Source organism: Bubalus bubalis, chromosome 4, assembly GCF_019923935.1.
Source record: "Bubalus bubalis isolate 160015118507 breed Murrah chromosome 4, NDDB_SH_1, whole genome shotgun sequence".
Taxonomy (NCBI): domain Eukaryota; kingdom Metazoa; phylum Chordata; class Mammalia; order Artiodactyla; family Bovidae; genus Bubalus; species Bubalus bubalis.
Window position 1 is genome coordinate 9,937,242 of NC_059160.1, and position 17,416 is coordinate 9,954,657.

General features: G+C 53.6%; 1 protein-coding gene across 2 annotated transcripts in view; it reads left to right on the top strand.

Annotated features, from left to right (window-relative positions):
• Window positions 1–312: 312 nt before the first annotated feature.
• TMEM184B (transmembrane protein 184B) overlaps window positions 313–17,416 on the top strand; it is a 50,263-nt gene continuing 33,159 nt past the window's right edge. For both annotated transcript variants that reach the window (XM_006071346.4, XM_006071349.4), the window contains exon 1: window positions 313–464. The gene's annotated coding sequence lies outside the window, so the exon portion shown is untranslated. The remainder of the gene's footprint in view (window positions 465–17,416) is intronic.

The window sequence follows — 17,416 nt, forward strand, 5'->3', positions numbered from 1 at the left end:
TACTGTTTCATTTTCAAATAGGCCCAAATGGAGGGAATTAGGGTTAAAAGAAGTGAAGTTCCATACAGCCTGCGAGTGCCAGGACAGAGCTTGGAGACCAAGACTCTGTCCCAGCACCCCAAGAAGCTCAGTGGTGGGCGGGGTTGCGGGGGGGTCGGAGGAAGGTGGGGGAGGCGACTCGACTGGTTTGCTAGCGGCTGGAGAGCCGAGATCGCGCCCACCACCAGGGGGTTTGGGGCCGCGGTCCCTTTAAGGCCGGGCGAGTGAGCTCAGCCTCCCGTTCGCCGCCCCGCCCTCCCCGGCGGCGCGCTCAGTGCGCAGGCGCGCCGCGGCGGCACTCGGCTGGGCCCGGGACGCGCCGGCCAGCGGCGAGACTTCGGGGCCGCGGTGCTGTTTGCCTGCCTCGCTCTCCCAGTCCGGCTGCCGCGCGTCGCCCGCACACGCCGCCGCCATGGGCTCCTGAGGTACCCTGCGCTGGAGGCCCCGAGGCGGGGGGAGGTAGCCGAGGGCTCTCGGGAGCGGAGGGGCTGCTCCGATCTGGAGGGGCCCGTTCGGGGGGTCGTCCCCGCGGGTCGCCGTGGCCGCAGGTCCTCAGGCGGGAAAGGGGACGGAGGCGGCTGTCTTGGCAGCGGAGGGAGGGGGCGTCTGCGGCCCCGCCGGCCTAGCCCTGCGCCTTCTCCCCGCCCTGCGAGGTCGCGGGGCCGCCCGTGGGTGTGCCCTGGCCCCCTCCTCGCCAACGTGGCGGGGCCCGCGCCTGGAGTGTAATCGGACCTGCCCGTGGGGGTGGCTCGGGGAAGAGGGGAGGCGGACTGGACAGGCCTTTTGCAAGTGGGATTGTGTGCGCCTGGTGGGTGTGCTGGCGCCTGGCACGACCGAGTGAGTGGGGGAGCTCCTGTGCTGGGGTGGGGGGGCGGGCGCGTGGGGCGAGCTGTGATCTGGGATGGTGGCTGGCCTGGCAAGGCCTCCCGGGAATGCGTGCATGAAGGTGTACACGGCTTGCATACAGGTCTGCAGTCTGGAGGGTCACCAGCAGGGACCTGGGGCTCCAAGGATGTTTTCTTGGGAAAGGACCCCCGAGACTGGTTTAGGGTGTGTGCATGCCTGCCCTAGGTTTCCTCCCTGGACTAGCTGCTGGGGTCTAGTGCTGATGGACTCCAGGCCAAGGCTAGAGGATAGGGTTGAGAGGTGGACATGAGTATCAGTTCCCAACTCATATATGCCCTCTGGAGTTGTGTAAGCCCAGGCATCACACACACACACACACACACCCAGGGCACTGTGGGACTAAGCAGGTGTTTGCACGGCTGATACCTGCGAGTGAGGCAAAGGCCATGTATTATTTATCTGACTGCTTGGTGCTTTATGTAAGGAAAGAAGCAGCAATCAGTGCCCTGGAGGCCCTTGTGCCGCGGAGGCAGCCAGGCAAACAAACTCACACACCTGCCGAGGAGGCACAGGTCTCAGAGGTGTGACTCCTTCACAGGTTACCTGTGCAGCGTCCCTTCCTATCTCCCTTTTCGGTGTGCTGGAGGGTGCTGTGTGTGTGTGTGTGTGTGTGTATCAGAGCTTGGACTGTGGGTGGGAGGGGCCCTGCAGTCAGGCCTGCGTGCCCATTTTATCAGGCTTTGAACATGGAACACATGGTGCCTCTGGGATTCGGGACCTCTTGGGTCGGTGGGGGAATCCAACTTAAAACCAAGTAGTCACAATGATGTGAAAGATATAAAACAATAGAGGAAATGCAGAGTAGGTTCAGTGCTGGGGGAGGGGGCACATGGCCAGCAGAAAGGGCTCCAACATGAGGTGGGAAGGTGCAGAGAGAGCTGAGCTGAAATGGAAGGGTAACTAGCATTCCTCTGATGCTATGGTGCTTTCCATGTGTGTTTCCCCAGTTAGTTCTCTCTGAGGCTGTGAGAATACAGAACTGTTTGTTATCCCTCTTTACAAATGTGGAAAGCGAGACCCAGAGGGAGCACGTGACTCCTTGTCCATGTATGTGGGAGGCCCGGATGGAGTGGTCCATGAACCAGCGCCACTCTCTTGCTGCCAGGTTTTGCTGCCTTGTAACTTACCTAGAGGGACTTCCTAGGTGGCTGAGGGGTAAAGAATCCGCCTGCTAATACAAAAGATGTGGGTTTGATTTCTGGGTCGGGAAGATCCCCTGGAGTATGAAATGGCAACGCACTCCAGTATTCTTGCCTGGGAAATCCCATGGATGGAGGAGCCTGGCGGGCTATAGTCCATAGGGTCACAAAGAGTCGGACCGGACTTAGCAACTGAGCACGCACAGCTTACTGAGCATCTACTATGTGCCAGGCACTATGCTAGGGGCACAGGGGTTTAAAGATGAATGGGACCTGGTGCCTGGTCTCTGAGGGCTTCTGGTCTGCTGGGAGATGGGCGTAGATAGTGACCTCAATCCAGACATGAGGCCCTGATAGCTAGTGTGCGAGGGGAAGTCACCGTTAGCGCCCTCCAGGAACCTCAGGCGACCTGGTTCTTTTGTGCAGCCTAAGGGGGATGTGTTGTCAGTTGCTCCAACGTGGTAGTAGTGGGTTATACCAGGAACCCCATCTAAAGGTCACCAAGAGGGTGAGAAGAAGAGCTTCAAGGCAGAATGGGTGCAAGTGATCTTGTCCTAGTTTGCTGGGGTTGGCCGAGTTCTGCGGAGCTTGGGCTTCTGTCTGGAGGCTGTTTTCTCCTCTGCCTTTGAGGTTTTGCTCCTGGTTCCTGGTGGGCCGGCCGTGCTCTCTTCCCCGAGAGGGGCTCCATGCTATTTCCAGTCCCTGCTGTGCTCATTTCTCCCTGTGAATTCCCTGGAGTGGAAGCAGCCTGGGAAGGCAGAGGACAGCCCTTCATTGTTTTGAAACCAAGTAACTGTGAATGCCCTCCTCACTCTGCTGGGCCTGGAGACTGGGGATTTGGTGTGTGAGCTGTGGAAGCAGCTGGGCCCTGGAAAAGCTCTGGGGGAGGGGGTCTGCCGTTGAACCCTCATAGGTGGTGAGCACTTGCTAAAGACCTACTGTGTGCCCAGCACTGTGCTGAGTCGTGGGTTGTGTCTCTTGCGAGGCAGTGGTTGGCTGAGGCTGTCCACCGGGTAACAGATACATGACAGACAGTGCTCTGCTTGTGGTGAAGACAGAGGGCCCTAGCGGAGCCAGAGGACAATAGGAACAACAGCTCGTTTATTAAGCACTTACTGTGTGCCAGGCACAGTTCAAAGTGCTTTCGTGAATTACTGCCTTTCATCCCCCACCACCCAGTTAGGTGGGGACAGTTTTCTCCACGTTTTTCAGAGGAGGCAGCCTAGGAGGGTAAAGCTGTACTGGTTGGGGAGCTTACCCTGGAGCCCACGCTCTTCCCCACTAACCGTGGGGTATGCCAGGCCTGGAAGGACAGGGATGCTCTGCCCAAGGAGAGGGAGAGGGCCTTGCAGGCAGAGGGAGCCTCTGGGCAGAGGCGCAAAGGCCTGAAATACCTCACCTCCCAGACATGGCTGCAAGGGCCCGGGGCCTGAAAACCTTTGAAGGCCCTGCTAAGGAGTTCAGACTTGACCCCAGAGTGGCCAGCAGGGAGTCCTGAAGGTTTCAAAAAGGAAGTGACATCCTCAACTGCATATTCCAGAGCAGTATGTTGGTGCCTCTCCCCCTTGCTTCCTTCCTGCAGGTAACTCCAAGGACACTGGGCTTTTCTTCCTTTTGCTTTCCCTCAGGTCAGTGGCATCCTTTTGGTCCCTGTGGCCTTTCCCTTCTGTTCTTCCAGCAGCTTCTGGTCTTGACAGCCCTGTGTGACGCAGGACGGGCCTCTGGAGCCCACTGCTGTCATGGTGGTTCTGGCCTGGCCACTGTGGCTGGTGGTGGGGGTGGCTCTCTGAGCTGGAACTTTGGTTCTTCCTGGCTGTTCTGGGCCTGGCAGGTCCTCCCTGACTTTTCACCCTGAGGATCTGGACTAAGTGGGCAGCCCCTTTCCCCATCTTGCATCCTCCAGGCCCCCACGCTCATGAGTGCTATAAATACAGGCAGGGGTGGGGCTAGGGACATAGCGGGAAGTGGGGATAGAGAGCTGGGCTTAACTGCTCGATCCCACTTGTGGGTTCACAGAGGGCATGCCTGCCCTAGCCGCCTGCTTTGCTGGGTGTTGAGTAGCCAGCTGAGTGCCCCAGCCTGTCCCGCCCTGCAGGGCTGAAAGACTAAGGGTCTTTGCACAGGATGTCCGGTGAAGCACAGCAGAGGGGGTCCACATCAGCATGGGAACCCATGGGTGTAGGTCGTGGGGGGAGGAGTCAGAGATGACTTTTGAGTGGAGTGCCTTGGGAGAGGAGGCTGAGGATTCAGAAACGGGACAGAAATGGTCACTGGGAACACAGGGCCAAGAAGCGCCCCTTGGGGTCCGGGGAGAGAGGGAGGTCAGCCAAGCCTTCTGGAGAGACAATTGAGAGCTGAGGTTCAATCTTCACTCTCATTAGCTGCGTGGCCTCGGACAAGTTGCTGACTGGGTTCTAATTCCCATTCTTTAGAAATAGGGGGAGATGATGCAATTTCCTTCATCTGTGAAAGGGCAGGAGTGAGAGCGCAGCCGTCACATGCCGATGGTGTTCTAATGTCTGCGTGGAGTTACCACAGCTCTTGGCCCATAGTACGTGCTCAGTGAACAGTGGCTTTTATTATTACCTTCCAAGCTGTTTCGCTTATTCAGGAAAGAGCTGTTGCACACCTGTGTGTCAGTGCAGGGAGCCGAGTATCCATCTGGGAAGAGAACCGCTCCAGGTGTCATGGGTACTCTGAGGGAACGTTGGGGCATTCCTGCCTGGGCAGGCACTTCTCTGACCAGGTAACATATAAGCTGTCACCTGGTGTATATGGAAGCAGGTTCCAGGCAGAGGGAACAGCATATGCAGAGCAAAGGTCTGAGTTCTTTGTCTGCAAAACTATTTGGCATCAGGGTTCAGCACATAGTAGGCCCTCGGTTAATGTTAATTGAATGTGATCTTCTTGGCTCCAAGAGGACAGGAAGGGGAAGAAGTACAGTGTGAAGGGCCCAGGAGAGAAGATTTGGATGGTCCCCAAGTTTCAGGTTATCTCATGTTCCCTCCCCGTCTTGTCTCCCTCTGCCAAGTGGCCTGCAGTTCAGGTACCTTAATTCAGAGCAGTTAAGCTGCTGGGTTGTCATCAGGGACTCAGGCTTGGCCCCCACTTTGCCCAAGTCCTGGGAGGGGCGGCACTGGAATTAGGCAGCACTTGTTCGCATTCCTGTTTGCTGCTGTTTTGGTGCATCTGAAACCCTATGCCAGGGCAGAACTTACAAGGGTGACACGGGCCTGCCTCTGTCTCGTTGGTCATTTTTCCAGTTTGGAGTTAATGGTGGCTCAGTGTCTGGCATGATTCCTTGCACAGAGTAGGTGCTGAAATAGTTTTTGACCAAACAAGCCAACACTTGGATGGCTTAATATCATTGCCACTCAGAATAAAGCTAGAATTGTTCTTGAGAAGTGACAGGTCAGAACAACATTGTTTATTAGGACTGAGCTTATATCAAAAATCGACAGGTACATTAGACAGCCTTGGGTCTGCCCAAGGGCAGGCTCTGTCTGATGGCCTGGAGGTCTCGGGCCTGGGCTGGGAGGCAGGAAGTCCCACAGTCACCTCCTTTTCCTTCTCTTCTGGGGCGGAAACCAGAGAGGGAAGATCCCACCCAGAAAGCCTTTGTGCCTAACCTGCGTCACTTCCAGCTTTACTGTGTTTTTATAAAGTCACACACGACGAAATGAGCGTTTCACGGAAAGCTTGTGATGTTTCAGCCTATGGAAAACAATAGGCATCTCTGCTTTTGAAAATAGTACTTGTTGGTTATAGTAAATTTGGAGCACAGAAGAGAGTGGAGGGTAAGAATAAACATCACCCCGGATTTCCAATAACCAAGAAATAGTCACTGTGGAAAAGTGGCATAATCCTCCTAGGCATAATCCTGCGTTATCTCATTGTTCATATCACGGTGGGGCACAGGCCTTTACCCATGCCATGAAAAAGGTAGCCGTCGATGTGAAAGGATCGGAAAGGGGCTGAAGCAGTGCCTCCTAGTGCTTTGTGTCATGCTTTCTGTGGGAAAGACGGGGTCCCCACCCTGTTTGCTGGATGGCCCTACGGTGTGAGGAGCAGGCGGAACACTGCCCAGAGTCAGAGAGCCTGGTGCTGACCTCGGTGCAGTCACTTGCCCTCCAGTGGGGCTGCTCGTCACCTGCTGGCTGCCACAGGGCCCAGAAGAGGTCCTAGGTTAGAAAACCGTGAACTTCCTCCCACCCCCCAGAGGAGGGGCCTGGTTTCTGTTTTGGAGGGAGAAGCCGTCTTCATCGTCACATGAAGATGGCTGGAGAAGGGGTGTGTGTGTGTGCGTTTTCTTTTCCAACCTGAAGTGTGTTTGGCGATCTTCCGGAAGACTTCAGTCTCCTGGTTGGGGAGCCATGAACTGTGGGCCCTGTAACTTCTGGCCAAGGGTGGTCCCAGGATGGCTGTCCCCCACCCTCACCTCAAGGCAGGGGGTGGCGAGAGACCTCTAGAAGTTACCATGTCTGTCACCCTGAAAGGGATTTTCAGATCTGACAGCCTCCGCATCGGGAGTGAAATGTGTGTGGAGGTTGGTACCTTTATTTTTCTCCTACTGTAGCCCCTGTGGGCAGCCTGCACCCAGGGAGGCCCTGTTCTTCTGGCAGGTGGCTGGGTACCTCCATCCTGCTGGGCAGGGCTGTTCACCAAAGCCCTCTGGGTCATCACTTACAGGAAAGCTCCAGGCGAAAATAACTAACCCCACGGCGGCGGCTGCTGTAGCTGCTGGCAGAGCTCTTGGTCTCTATGTCTCTAGCAGCTGTGTATTTTATTTCCATCTAGAATGAACAGAGAACCTGAGATTCCACAAGTAGTCGTTTCGGGTGCCTGCAGGCACAATGATAGGTGTTAAGGGATGTGTGTGAAGAAATAAATATTAATCAATGTTCTTATATTAATTAGTACTAATATTCCTAATCCTCACTGGGATTGGTGTAAGGCTTTGCAGTTTGTGAATGACTTTTCACAAATAACATTTCATTTAATCCTCCCAAAGGCCCTGGCATCTTGGAAATTTTGCGCCCATTTTGTAGACGGATAGACTGAGGCTCAGAAGGGTGAATTTGCCTAAGAAACTGTGAAAGGAAGCACCCAGGTTTTCAGTTTCAAATCCTGTGCCCTCGCTGCTCTGAGTGGCCTCCAGCACAGCCATGGCCCCCAGAGAGCCTGCAGTCCCACTGGGAAGCCTGGCAGGTGGAATTGCCTCTCAGACTTGGAAAGCGTGTTAATAGAGAATCTGGTTGAAGCTGTGGGGGCCCCAGGAGGCAGCCCTATGCTCTGCCTGCCGGTGAGCTGAGGAGCTGAGACTCCCCAGAAAGAGGGCAGCTGAGCCGGGGCTCTGATGGACAGTGGCAGTGGGCAGGTGGAGGAGCCGAAGAAGGCTTTGCAGGTAGGGGGGCCACCCGGAGCACAGGCCCAGGCCGGTGAGTGGAGGAGCGGAGGGAGTGAGCTCGTCTGGAACAGCAGGTGTCAGGGCATCACTTCCAGGAAGAGAAGTGTGTCTCCCTGTGAGTTGGTTGGTGGGTTTTAAACAAATAGTATGTATGAAAGTCTGGACTTGACAAGGTGGTACGTATTTGCTTCACAAAGAAAGGTTGATTCACAGGGCAGTGGTTACAAAAGTGTTAACAGCCATAACCTCCGTGCATCTGAGTATGATTTGATTTGCAGGAGGCCCTGGCCATCCAGTCTGCTGGAGCAAGAGCACAGGCTGGGAACGGGGAAGGCTGGCGAGCCTTCTGCCCCTCGAATGCTGCCTTTGGTTTGCCAAGAGGTATCTCCCACTCGACTGGGGCAGAAGACCACTTCTTCCATTTGCAGTTCTGGGTCGTTGAGCAGGATTTGTGGGAGTGGGAGGGAGCCCCACCCTGCCCGCTGCGTGTACCCAGCTGTCCTATCTCACAGGGAGGACGTGAGGCATCCAGAGGCCCGCCTCCGTCCTCTGCCGGCCGCCACTTGATGAGCGAGGGTTGGGTGGCCGTGGCTGTTACGTAACAGGTCTGATGGATGCAGCAGTGAATGGAATGGAGCCTGAATGTGTCATGCAGGGCTGAGGTGTCCCTCCAGCTCATGCAGGTGCGTGTCACTGGATCAGGATGGCCAGACTGAAAGCACCCCGCCTTCCCGGGCTCTGCACTCCCACCCCTCCCCACCAGGCCTTCTTCGTGGTCTGCCCGCCCCTCCCCTGGCACCTTTGCCCAGAGAGACCAATTAAAGCCAGGTGTCGTGGTGACTGCGTCTTCGTCCGCACTCCCACTGGCCCTGGAACCAGAGCCTGTCTGTGCCAGGAAGGGCCGAGGGGTTGAGCAGGTCTGGCCCTTCACTCACAGGTGAGGAAATGCGAGTTTGTGGACCAGGGCACTAGCAAACCAGGGCCGCTCCAGGTCTAGAGCCATCTCCTGAACCAGTGCTCTCTGCTGAAAACGGGGCTTTACTTTCTCTTCATCTGGATGTCCGTGGGACTACCTGTTGTCAGTATTTTCCTCAATAATTCGGCTTCTTTCTTGGATGAGCAATTAAAATGTATCCTGCGTCTCCAGCAATGTTTTTAAAATTACAGATGCTTGAGGCTCTCACCCCGCAGTTGCACTTCTAGGAATTTACCCTACAGATGAAATTCCACATGTACAAAGTGACTGCAGTTAGTCACAGCTGCCTCTTTTTTAATAGCACAAGGTTGGAAGCAACCTGAAAGTCCATCCGCAGAGGGCCAGGAACAAATTATGGTCCATCCACACCATGGACCACTGTGCAGCCGTGAAAAGTTAGATGGAGACTGCTTGCCATCCACAGATACAGAGCAATCACCAAATGGATTTCTGTGAACGAGGCAGGTGCAGGACGTGTGTGTCTGCTGTGCCTCCATCTGTGTGAAAGTGAAGGGAAGTGGAAAGTGCATTTGCTTCTGTGTGTGCTCAGGGTCTCTAGGGGTTCACACAAAGTCGGTGACTGGGGTGCCTCTGGGGTCGAGGTGGTGCCCAGGAGCTGTTCACTGGAGACCCCTCATACCTTTTGAGTGCCGATTCATGTGACTATGTGACTTTTTCAAAAACTTAAAATGAATACAATTAAATAAACAAGAAGCACAGGAAATGTATCCTCACCTCTTGCCAATGCAGGAAGGCCAAGGCTGCCCTGTCAAGGAGCAGCGTCCTCACTCAGGCCCTTGTTGTAGTTGCTATAGTCGTGGCCAACTCTTTGCGACCCCACGGACTGCAGCACACCAGGCTTCCCTGTCCTTCACTATCTCCCAGAGTTTGTTCAGAGTCATGTCCATTGAGTCAGTGATGCCATCCAACCATCTCATCTTCTGTCCCCCGCTTTTCCTCCTGCCCTCAATTTTTCCCAGCATTGGGGTCTTTTCCAATGAGTCAGCTCTTCACAACAGGTAGCTAAAGTATTGGAACTTCAGCTTCAGTATCACCTTCCCAGTGAATATTCAGGGTTGATTTCCTTAGGATTGACTGGTTTGTTCTCCTTGCTGTCCAAGGGAGCCCCTGACCATCAGGTTAATCAAGAATGCAAGCTTGGGTCTCACGAAGGGGACCAGACGTGGAAGTTTGGGTGTTTCTTGGGAGGTCTGGCCCCTAGCCCCAGCCCTGGAGAAATGGAGCCCCCTCCCTCTGGTCCCTCTGAAGCACCGCTGTTGTCTAGCTTGGTATTTAAATCCCTGCTCTGATATGTTTGTTTTCTGACCCCTGAAATCTTCAGGGGTTCCCCCTCTGACACATGAATGAAGTCCCTGCCCCAGGCCCTGCTTACTGGGCCCCTGGCTGAGCCACACTTGACTGGGCGCCCTTTCCTCCAGGTGCCTCCTCGCCTGCCCACCTCCGTGCTGTTGGTCACGCCATTCCCTCTGCCTGCCTGCCTCTCCCTCCCAGGCGGTCTCCATGTGCCCAAATCCTATCTACCTCTGAAGGCCCAGCTCAGTTTCCACCTCCCTCTGCCCTCTGACCTCCTCCGTTTCTTTATCTCTTCTCTCCACTGGCACTTAAGCCTTTTACATTGTGTCCTAGGTGTCTGATTCCCCACTGGGCTGCAGATTCCTTTAGGGCCAAGTCCACTTCACAGCCCCTGTTTTGTTAGATGTTTGCACTTTTGATAGAGGGGGTGAGTGGTGGCTGCCCTCTTCATGGTGGGATCAGGAGCCGAGGCGGGGCAGGGCCCGTTTCTCATCTGTGAACCGTGGTGCCTGGCACAGGGTGGGCGCAGCCTCGCGGCAGGAATAACATATCTCACGGCCCAGTGCTCTGTGTGCATTCTTTCCCTGATCCTCGCAAGGACCCAGGAAATGCTGTGCTTTCCACTGTGGTTCCCCCGTAGGCTGAAGAAGCAGAGCAAACGTCGGGTCCAGGTCACACGGTGAGAAGCAGGATCAGACACAGGTCTGGCTGCCTCCAAAACTCCTGCATTGGATCAGTTTTTTCTACCCCTTTCCCTGACTCAGCAGTGATGCCAGCAATCCCTTGGCCAACTCGCATCACCTGCCCCACTGGTCACGGGCAACCTTGCATTGTTATTTGAGTGTATTAATATCTTCTTCCCTACTGGACTGTGAGCTCTTAAGGGCTAGAGCCTTGCTTGAGATACCCTTTGGACTTAGCACACAGAAGGTGCTTGAAGGTGTATGTTCATTAACCTGCTATAGTAAAGTACACGGGTAAGTGTACAGTGCGATGATTTTTACATCTGTAAATACCCGTGTAAACCACTGTCCAGCTCAAGCTGCAGAACATTCCCAACCTCTCCCTGGGGCTCCCTGGGGCCTCCTCCGGGTCAAAACCTCTGAGGGAACCACTGCTCATACCTCACCACTATTGACTGGATCTGGCCTTCTTGAAAATGGAGTCATGTCTTTAGAAGAGTCACCCAGGTTGTGTTGAGCAGTCCTTGCTCACTGTGGCATGAAAGTCCACGCTGTTTCAATATACAGTTGGTCCTTGAACATGGCTTTGAACTATGTGGGTCCACTTACCCATGGACTTTTTTTCAATAAATGTGCTCACAGTGCTGCCTGATCCATGGTTGGTTGAATCTACAGATGTGGATGCAAAGGGCTGACTGTAAGTTATGTGTGGATTTTCCACGCCCGAGGGCTGGAGCCCCTCACTCACTGTTCATGGACCACTGTTTATTCACTCTGAGGTTGGGCATTTGGTTTGTGTCCAGGTTTTGGGTGTTTTAAACAGGGCTGCTATGAAATGTCTTGTTCTTATCTGTGGGACACATGTGGATTCCTGTGGGGTGTGCACCCAGGGTGGAATGCTGGCTCAGCCCACTCAGTTCGTACATGTTTTCATGAATGACCTTCAGGCTGGGATTTCTCACTGGGTACCCAGGGCTGAAACTGGACTTCTTGCCAGAGGAGTCCCAGGGGTCAGGGCAGGTTCAGGGGTCTCAGCTTCCACAGTCTGTTCTTCTGGGCCAGTGGGACTATTGAGGTTCAGGGTTTCTCATCCAAAGGGAACCCATTTGCTTAGGGCTGGATTGGGTTTAGCTGGCTGAAAAGGTGGTTTCGTTAGAGGGACACAGAGTCTAGTTAGAGAGGCTGAGCACTGGCCCATCTGTTCTCAGTTTGGGAGAAAACTGTAAGGGTCAAAATTTGGCCTGGTATGTATTGGAAAAAAACAAAACAAAACAAAACTTAATTACAAGGCTGAATTAAGTAAGCTCTTGCTGAAGGATTTTGGATTACTTTGTTCTCTTTCATTTCTGCACCTATCCCCTGTCCCTACCACCAAGTGAAGGATAGATACACGATTGGATGGTTTTTCTTTCCTGTTGAGAGATTCGTGGGAACTTGGCCCCAGGAGAAGAGGAACAGATGCGGAGCCACTGGAGTGGCCTTGGCTTGTCTGTGTTGATCCCAGCGGAGTGGGACCGAGAGACAGGACCCTGCCCCCTCTGGAGGGCATGTGATACTCTTTCCAGAGGCTAACCAGGCAGAACCGCCCAGCCCCTGGCTGCTCTTTCCCTCTAATCCCCTCTGGAGAAAGGCCAGGCTGAGGGCTGTTGACCTGCTCTGATGTGGCTCAGCCTCCCCCAAAAGGCAGCCACCCAGAAGTTCCCAGAGCAGATAGCCCCTGGAGACCGGAGGGCCCGTCATCCCCCCGGTGGCTGAAGTGGGAGCAGCGGCCAGTTCAGATTAACTGTGCTCAAATCAAGTGCTGCCTAGTGAGCTCTGCGAAGGTGAAAGTTTCTCCATGGATCTTAAAGAACTGAAATCCCTCCCGGGCTGTGTTAATATTCCAGAGATGTGCGGGTGAGCGCGTTGCCAGCCCAGCTTGGCTCATGGGTGTGTAGCAACCGTCCGAGCAAGCACTTTGTGGCTGCAGCTCAAAAGGGTTTGGATCAGAACCTATATGAATGAAAATGTGACCTTGGAAGGTTTAAAACAGAGCCGACCACTGGAGACAGGACTGGCCCGGGTCTCAGAGACTGTTGGGTGGGTGCCTTCCCACCCTGGCCAAAGGAGGGAATGCCTGTGAAACGGGAGCAAATTGTCACAGATAACGCCATGCCCTCCTGACCCTGTCCTCGGTGCTGTGTAGTAACTTGTTGATTCCTTACAGTTCTCTCGAGCCTAAGTGTGGCTGCAGCCCCATCTTAGCACTGAGGAAGCTGCAGCAAGGAGAGGTTGTGTAACTTGCCCACAGACACAGAGTGAGTAGGTGATGGGGCTGGAAGTCAAGTCCTGCTGTCTGACTCCAGAGCTCACGGCTCTTTAACAGCCCTTGGAAATCCAGGGCCTGACAGGACGGCGCGGGCAGCGTGAGGAGCCTTTTACCAGGATTCTGTGGGCAGATGGCCTTCGCCCTCCAGACCCCTGTTTTCCTCATCTGTAAACTAGGCGTATTAAGTTTCCACTGCAGCTGCCACAAACTGCCAGCAACTTAGTGACTTAAAAGATGAATTTGTTATCTTTGGGTTTTGCAGTCAGAAGTCTGAAATGTATTTCATGGCTCTGAAGTCAAGGCGTTGGCAGGGCCCCGTTCCTTCTGAAGGCTCGAGGAGGGAGAATCTATTTCCTTGCCTTTTCCAGCTTCTAGAGGCCACTTGCATTCTTTGGCTCAGGGCCCTTCCTCCAGCTTCAAAGCCTTTATTTTCCCCTCTTGTAATGACCCTTGTGATTCTGTCTGGCCTACTCAGATAATCTGGGATAATCTCTTCATCTCAAGAGCCTTAATCACACCTGCAAGGTTCCTTTGGCCATTTAAGGTAAAGTGTTCACAAGTTCAGGTGAATATCTTTGGGATGCCATTGTTCAGCCGTCCACACAGGAAATCTGCAGGGGACACGAAACAGCGAGATAGCGCCCAAGCATGGAGTGAGATGATAGAGTAAAGTCTGGGTGAGACAGTAAAATACCTAAGTTCCAAGGCAGGTGGCTGAGTCTGGGGACTATACATAGCTCTGTAGCTTTTCTGGAAAAGGTGGGTGTCTTCAGAACAGGAATCAGCCAGAAGATGTCTTTCCCAGAGAAGGACGGGGCGGGGCTCTATTAGCAGCCGTGAGCGTCTGCGTCACTCCGGGTTGTTTGCTAAGCTGTGGCGTGGTTCATCAAACCTGCCAGGGCCTGGTTGAATTTGACTTGAGACCCTCCCATCTCCCTGTACGCTGATCCTGTGACCTCAGGTGCCCTTCTGGGGGCTGATAGGAGGCATGGAGGACATTCATAAACCAGCACTCCTCGCTTGTGTGCTGGGTTTGCCTGACCTTGTCCCCCCAGTCCCGGGCTTTCTGCACCTGCCAGGTGAGCTCTGCCCAATCTTGCGGCTTGCTGCTCCCCGAGGCCCTTCCAGAAGACCCTGTTACCCTACCAAGATGCTGCGACTCCAATCAAACCCACTCCACACGGCTGTCAGGAGTGCTTTGTCCACTGTAGAGTGCCACAGGCCATCTGTCAGTCAGGACGCAATGCCCCTCACCTGACAAGGTGTCCTGCTCTGGGTGCACCCGGGCTGAGTGTCCTTGTCACCATGTCCCCACAGCAATCATTCAGCAAGCACATTTCATCATGGTACTTAGTCCCTGCCCTCATGGAGCCCGACTCACAGGATGTTAAGGGAACAGATTTAATGCCAATTGTGGTAGATAATGGGAAAGGCCAGGGAGGACATGCCATGTACAAGCCGTAATGGTCCATAAAAGTTGACAGCTAAAAAGGCAGGAGGAGGGGGAGGTGGTAAAGATCCGGGGGCAGGTGGCACAGGAGAAGGTGTTGTTCCTGGGGGTTGGTACAGGGCTGGTGGGTGGTGTCATAGAATGTTAGAGTTGGAAGGAGTTGCAGAGCCCGAACATTCATTTGGTTTCCCCCGCCTTTATCCAGCCAAAGCCTGTTGAGTGCTGACCACATCCAGGCTCTGAGGTAGGTGCTAGAGATCAGAGCTGCACATGAGACATGGCCTCTGACCTGCACAAGCTTGCAGGCTGACTGGGAAGAAGACAAGAAAGAGTAAACCACCTTCCAGAGGTTCCTCAACCAGTGTCTCTGCACCAGGAGACCTTTAGCCCTGTTTTATTGGGAGCTTCCTTCTTTTGGAAGCAGCCAGAACATTTTGCTATCTTGTGCCAGTTGGTTCAAACATCCCTATCTTGGCAGGTTCTCACCTTCCTGTTGCTTACACCAGGTGGACTAAGTTCTGATGGAGCACTTGGGAAAAATCCCTTTGCCCTCAGTGACGTGGCCTCTCCACATTGGAAGACATGTGTGAGACAGTGTGACTCAGCCTCCATCCTTTGCCCTGGCCTATCCCTTCCTCCAGCCAAACGTCGAGGTCCTTCAGCAGAACTCTGAATGGCGAGGAAGGGACCAAGTGACAGAAAGCCGGCGGCCTGCATTATGTGGCTTAATGCCTGGCATTTATCAGTCATCTGATTGATCCTTCTCTTCCAGATCCCTGCTGTGTATCTGGTGCTATGCCAGGCCGAGAGATAGATGACTCAGGTGTGGGGAGACGGGAACATTGTCGGAACAAACCTCATGGAGACAGCTGGGAGGGAGTGAGCCGGCCCTTACGGAGGCTGTGATGCTGAGGATGGCTCGTGAGTGAAAGTGGTCACTTGCCACAAGGACCAGGGCTGAGAGGAGGGTGTGTTGGGACAGGGGCCAGGCCACATGTAGAGGGACCCTGTGTTGCCAGCACTCAAGGAGGAGGCAGGGAGGGAGGCTGGGGCTTGGCTGCCAAGGGCTCTGGACCTCTGCATCCCACCATCAAAGCCTAATGTATTCTCAGAGAATTTCAGATCAGGAGGAGGGATGTGGGCATTTTTGAAGATAAGTGAAAAAATAAACCACACTTGATTCCTGCTTCCCGGAGCATCACCTCCCTGAAGTGTTGGAGGATGGTCCAGGGCCGTGTCCCTTCTCCTCCTTTCTGGAATCCAGAACGCTTGAAATCCCAAAGGTTCTTCCTAAGTCTGCAGCAAGCTAATTTTGTGGCAAAAATCTGACCTGAATTGATGCGAGACTAATTATGGTCTTTAAAAATATCTCACCTTTCTCTGTGGAAATACTATGTGTTTGATTTGAGGGTGCCACCCAGACCCCTCTAGGAGTGTTACCATGTAACAGCACCATGCACGTGTGCTAAAGTCGTTCCAGTCGTGTCCGGCGGGAGTCCAGAGGGTCGCGAAGAGTCGGACACGACTGGAGCGGCTTCGCTTTCACTTTTCACTTTCATGCATTAGAGAAGGAAATGGCAACCCACTCTCCAATGGGCTGCTGTCTGTGGGGTCGCACAGGGTCAGACACAACTGAACTGAAACGACTTAGCGACAGACTGTAGCCCACCAGGTTCCTCTGTCCGTGGGATTCTCCAGGCAAGAATACTGAAGTGGACTGCCCTTTCCTCCTCAGGTGATATTCCCAACCCAAGGATTGAACCCAGGTCTCTTCTGTCTACTGCACTGGGAGATGGGTTCTTTACCATTAGTGCCACCTAGGAAGTTCATAGAAAGAAAAAGAAAGTGAAGTCTGACTCTTTGTGACCCCATGGACTGTAGCCTACCAGGCTCCTCTGTCCATGGAATTTTCCAGGCAAGGGTACTGAAGTAGGTTGCCATTTCCTTCTCCAGGGGATCTTCCCAACCCAGGGATCTAACCTGGGTCTCCCACATTGCAGGCAGATGCTTTACTGTCTGAGCCACCAGGGAACCCCATACAGCACCACAGTTCAGTTCAGTTCAGTCACTCAGTCGTGTCCAACTCTTTGTGACCCCATGAACCGCAGCACACCAGGAGTCCACGTCCGTCACCAACTCCCGAGTCCACCCAAACCCATGTCCATTGAGTTGGTGATGCCATCCAACCAATACAGCACCACAATCCTTCCTTAAATCTGAACAGCTCTTGAGTTGGTAAACTCTTTGGCCCAAGGGTCCTGCTTACAGCATGGTGCACCCAGAAAACCAGTTCGGTCACCTTCCCAGGCACTGCTGGGTAGCGGCACAGAGATTCCAGCCCGGCTTCCCTGACTCAGAGCCTACGACCGAGTGCAGCAGGGGCAGGCGAATAAGGCCCACGTTTGGAGCCGCCTTGCTGCTAGAGGGCTGCCGGAAGAGAGAGGCAGGACCAGGCCTTGACTGTGCTTTCATTCTGGTTCAGCCTGGAACTGAGGCAAACAGGAAGACAGAAGCAGAGAGACTGAAGAGAAAGTTAGGAGCCATGTCAGTGACTGGCTTTTCCCACTGCTTATAGCATCACTCCAGACTTTCTTTACTCTCATGTCCCTATCAGTAAAAGAACTTTGGGGGCATGTGTCCCCATTATATGGATACTGCTGTAGTTATTATATACTTGTATTTTCTTATTGTTACATTGCAAACTTTGGAGAAAGAAATGGCAACCCACTCCAGTATTCTTGCCTGGAGAATTCCATGGACAGAGGAGCCTGGTGGGCTACAGTCCATGGGGTCGCAAAGAATCGGACACGACTGAGTGACTAACACACACACACACACATTGCGAGCCTAGTCACTCAATTGAGTGCCATCTCCTCTTGCAGGGAATCTTCCCAACCCAGGAATTGAACCCGGGTCTCCTGCATCTTCTGTGTTGGCAGGCAGATTCTTTACTGCTGAGCCACTGGGGAAGCCAGTGTTTACACAAAAACTTAAAGATACACTGTTACAATACATGTATCATAAAACCTACACTAAAACTGGAAATCAGAAGATGAGTTAAAGATGTAATGATTTTTAAAAATTGTTAGTAGTTCAAAAACCTTCTGGCTTCATGTACTTATTTTTGGAAACTGTGCCCTGATGTTGTGGGAGAGACCAGTTTGTTTAGTTACTTTGTTTTAATGGCTGCCCTC